General features: G+C 45.2%; 1 protein-coding gene across 1 annotated transcript in view; it reads left to right on the top strand.

Moving 5' to 3' along the window:
- The window catches only part of LOC124047724 (vegetative cell wall protein gp1-like), a 134,250-nt gene that overhangs the window by 127,447 nt on the left and 1,803 nt on the right, over positions 1-5,000 (top strand). The gene's annotated exons all lie outside the window — the stretch shown is intronic.

The following is a 5,000-nucleotide window of genomic DNA, read 5'->3' as shown; positions in this document are numbered from 1 at the left end:
GATTTCCAACAGTGATGGTTTGTATAAACCTGCCTGCCTGGCCGACATCGGAAATATTCTTTCACTTTTGAAATTCGATCTGTCCCATGTACAGAGAATGCTGTGAACCAACAAGTCATTACCTTTTCTGATCCAGGCAAATTCATGCAACAATATTATTATCATGGATATACGCAATTAAATATCAATAGAATGAAAATATATCAAATTGAGCATTTGCTGCCCTTCCAGCTGTAAAGCTTGTAAATTTAGTTGGCTAAGTGAGAAGAAGTTGTGCAGCCTGCAACCATTTTTGATCGGCATAGCAACCATTGTTTTTGCAGGGATGAAAGTATTTTTGTTTTTGTTCTCAGATCGAAGGATTCACGAGCATCACGAGCATATATAAATTAAGTGAAGGTGATGATTCTGTGATTGGACAGTGAGCATTCTAAATTCTTGACCCCATTTCACACTTGCTATTTTGGCACTGTGTTTCTGGGGCTAGCTCAGAAAAGTCGGTGCTAACCCTGCTCCAGAGCAGGGCCTGCCAGCCCTGGGCTAAGATTGGTGCTAGCCCAATTTAGGATGTGCAAGTGTGAATATTCGCTTAGTCCCGGGCTAAAATCTCACTTAGTCCAGGGCTAAGGTGGTTCTTAGTCCAGAGCTAAGGAGGTTCTTAGTCCAGGGCTAAGGAGGTTCTTAGTCCAGAGCTAAGGAGGTTCTTAGTCCAGGGCTAAGAAAGTTCTTAGTCCAGGACTAAGGAGGTTCTTAATCCAGGGCTAAGGAGGTTCTTAGTCCAGAGCTAAGGAGGTTCTTAGTCCAGGGCTAAGGAGGTTCTTAGTCCAGGGCTATGGAGGTTCTTAGTCCAGGGCTAAGGAGGTTCTTAGTCCAGAGCTAAGGAGGTTCTTAATCCAGGGTTAAGGAGGTTCTTAGTCCAGAGCTAAGGAGGTTCTTAGTCCAGGGCTAAGGAGGTTCTTAGTCCAGGGCTATGGAGGTTCTTAGTCCAGGGCTAAGGAGGTTCTTAGTCCAGTGCTAAGGAGGTTCTTAGTCCAGGGCTAAGGAGGTTCTTAGTCCAGGGCTAAGGAGGTTCTTAGTCCAGGGGTAAAGAGGCAGAGCTAATGAGGTTCTTAGTCCAGAGCTAAGGAGGTTCTTAATCCAGGGTTAAGGAGGTTCTTAGTCCAGAGCTAAGGTGCAGTGTGAACACGTCTATAGAGAAGCAGTAACCTCCGGGAACCCTCCCATTTCATTAGACCAATCCAAGACGGTGAAGGGTTGGTGTTCACTCGAGAAGAAGAGTTTGCAGAGTTCAAACATTTCATCTGCAAAGGATACCGCTAGTCAACAACTTGGACGAATAGCTGTCTTCATTTTTAAAAGGTAATTTATGTTCTAAAAAACTAGCTGAACAAAAACAATACAATCGCTTTCAGATGCATAGAACAGGCGGGCAAATTCTGGTCCTGGAGAGGAGCAGTGTGTATGCTTTTGTTTTAACAACTCAAACTTCAAGTTGTGTTGAAGACCATAGTTGAACCAGGTGTGTTAGTGCACGACTAAGCAAAGACCTGCATACAATGCAGCCCTTTAGGAGCGATATGACCCTCAAATCAAACCCCTTCTCCAGTAGGACTATGGAAATGACCAGGCTCAATTTCCTCCAGCCTTTTCTGTGTCCAGGGGGGTCACTGGGAGTCTTTCCCCAGTGTTGGGTGACCAGGTGCTGGTTGTTCTGAACCAGGGGATCGAGGGTGAGACTTGGGTGGGGGGGCTCCCTCTGTATTAGTGTAAACACAACCCCCACCTCCCGACACACACAAACCCCACCCCCACCGCCCCTGTGTGAATAGCATCCCTTCTCATCTCAGACAGTTCTTGTAAAGGGGGAGCAGGGTGGCGAGGGGATCCCCCTCCCCACCAAGCTGCTCTCGCAAACACATAAAAAGAGGGGGCTTGTGGGGGGGTTATATGAGGGGGAGGGGGGGTTGGAGGGCTAAAGGGAGGGGTGGGGGAATCTGGCTGCTATTTAAATTCCTGCTTTGTTCTCTTAACCCCCCTTTCCAATACCCCCTCAGCCGCTTGCTTTCCCCCTCCCACCCAGCGACCTCTTCCCCCCCCCTCTTTCCCTCCTCTTTTCTTTCCTAGTCACCCCCCTCCTTCCCTCTTTCTTTCCCAGTGGAAAGAAATAAGCCTATGAGAAGAAAATAGTAACAGGCACAGCAGTGGAGGCTGAGAGTGGTGGAGGGAGAAAGAAAGGGGAGAGGGGAGACGTAGGGAGCTTCAACTTCCTGTCTAGCTCTAGAATGGGCCTTTTGTTCAATTATTGCAGGTCCTCTACAAGAAGAAGAAGAAGAATAAGAAGAAGAACTAGTAAGGGCCACTGAGTTAGGGTTAGATATTATTTAATGGTTAAGGTTTGGATTACGGGTCAGACAATCTGAAACTAGATCTGTGGTTGAGGCTATGTGAGGACTGTTGGGCCCACGCACAGCACTGTGGTTTCGTCATTGGTGAGGGAGTTTGTTCTTTGCAGTACGTCATGCCAAATACATCATGCCAATATCATTTTTTCCCCCACAATATAAAAAACAATTTGAGCACTGGAATTCAATTTGCCATTGCACATCAATGAGTAATTGTGCCACCAATCAGAGGAGAGTTTTACTGGTGGATCTTGGGTGATGGAGTCATAAGGGAGTCTTTGCCCTCCTATGAGATATATGAGGGAGATTGTATGAATGTAAACACAGGCTTGATCCCATACGTGCTGTTCACACATTGATTACCAGCTGGGTTGAGACTGAGGCTTCTCTAAAGGGGTCTCATAACCACGTGCTTTTCACACATTGATTACCAGCTGGGTTGAGACTGAGGCTTCTCTAAAGGGGTCTCATAACCACGTGCTTTTCACACATTGATTACCAGCTGGGTTGAGGCTGAGGCTTCTCTAAAGGGGACCCATAACCACGTGCTGTAGCTCATGTGACTGGGGTTAGGAATGCCTCAGAACTGTGGAAGGCTTTATACACTCACACACATACACAGACACACACACACACACACTGGGGAAAAGAGGAGGGAGAGAAATAGATTGTGTGCCTGTGTTTTCATGTGTGTGTATGTGTTTTGGCTCTCTGTTGGTTATCTACAGAGAAATAAACAGGAAGGATGAAGACAGAGAACGTGTGTGTGTTTGTGCATGAGAGAGAGAGAGAGAGAGAGAGAGAGAGAGAGAGAGAGAGAGAGAGAGAGAGAGGGGAGAGAGAGGGAGTGAGAGAGAGAGAGAGAGAGAGAGAGAGAGAGAGAGAGAGAGAGAGAGAGAGAGAGGGAGGGAGTGAGTGGTGGTGAGTGAGTGAGTGAGTGAGTGAGTGAGTGAGTGAGTGAGTGAGTGAGTGAGTGAGTGAGTGAGAGAGAGAGAGAGAGAGAGAGAGAGAGAGAGAGAGAGAGAGAGAGAGAGGGAGGGAGTGAATGAGAGAGGGAGAGAGAGAGAGAGAGTGAGAGGGAGGGAGTGAGAGAGAGAGAGAGAGAGAGGGAGGGAGGGAGTGAGAGAGAGAGACAGAGAGAGGGAGGGAGTGAGGGAGATATTGAGAGCCGCTGTTCCATAGCCGCAGCCCAGTGAGTCACGGGCAACTCACAATTAAGAGCTGAGATTAGTTTCTCCCCAGGATGACATATATACACACACACACAGAAAGAAAGAGAGAGAGAGACACACACACATTCACACATGTATTATCATGGCCACTAACTACCAATGATGACCATGTACTGACTGCTCAGAGAATATTCTAAGTTCTGGTCATTCCCATTTTACGTCCTAATATTGTATGGTGGAACACGTATATATCTAGGGGATAGAGAAAATGAACTGTAGCTTCATCATAGGATGAACAGTTTCTTAATGACTCTACTACGGTTATATAGTGCATTTTGTTGGAGGCCATAAGCCCAGATGGTAATTAGAGGAGCAGTCCCTTTGGATGATCCAGTAGTTATGCAGGACTTCATTGAAAATAAATCCAACCTTAAAGGGAGAGTTCACTTGTTTTGGCGTTTCACTGAGTTCATTACTCACATGCACAGGGTCGCAGATGTAATTGTAGGGTTCAGTGAAATTCTTACATTCCAACGGTGCAGATCAAAGAGAAGTGAGTGAAACCATTTTCAACTTACCTAGGGTGTTGTCGTTTCATCTAAACCGTTTCACATTCTTTAGCTAGTCATTTAGCAATGCCCAGAATCTCCTGGCTAGCATTTGTATAGAATGTAGCTGAGACTTTAAATAAGTGAACTGTCCCTTTAAGGAAAACTTGGCTCCCGCAAGAGAGCCAGGGCTGATGTTTCTGGGGATGATGTTTCTGGGGATGATGTTTCTGGGGATGATGTTTCTCAATCCTTGTACGCTGTAGTGCTCTTTGTTTAACTGTGTCATCAAGCAAAATATGTGTGAAAATATTATAGATGTAGGGTTGTCAACTGAACCAACCTTGTTGATGCCATTTCCTTTTGGAGTTCGTAGAAGTTGACCCGAACCACTGGTTCTAGGTCAGATCCCTTTCAATCTTCCTTATGATTAAGGTTAGGATTTAGGTTTTCTCTTTTAGAGTTACTCAAGTGAAATTATTTTGAGTTGGCCAAAGGGAGAGTAAGGGTGGAAAAGTTTGCTATCTACCATAGAGTTTCTCTAGACCTTGTTCAATGAGATTTTTACCTGTTGCACAGTGCCACCTGGTGGATCCCAACAGAATAACAGACAATTACCAGGTAATGTGGTTCTGGAAAAAAATATTTAAATCATTTTTGTTAAATTTCCGATTCATATTTACAAGTTAACTTAAATAGTTACTTACATTTCCACATCTCACAAGCAATTGGTTGGTCTGGGAATACGCCTGAATTTGATTGGCTCGTTATCTGAGGACAGGGTTAGAATACACACCACAACAGTAGACCTGAACATGAACATCCTTCGGTAAATTTAGGTTTGGTTGATAGTGTGTGAATGTCATTAAAGAGCAGTG

The sequence above is a fragment of the Oncorhynchus gorbuscha genome, linkage group LG11 (genome assembly GCF_021184085.1).
Source record: "Oncorhynchus gorbuscha isolate QuinsamMale2020 ecotype Even-year linkage group LG11, OgorEven_v1.0, whole genome shotgun sequence".
Classification (NCBI taxonomy): Eukaryota; Metazoa; Chordata; class Actinopteri; order Salmoniformes; family Salmonidae; genus Oncorhynchus; species Oncorhynchus gorbuscha.
Note: the sequence above shows the minus strand (reverse complement) of the source record. Positions and strands in the feature narration are given on the sequence as shown.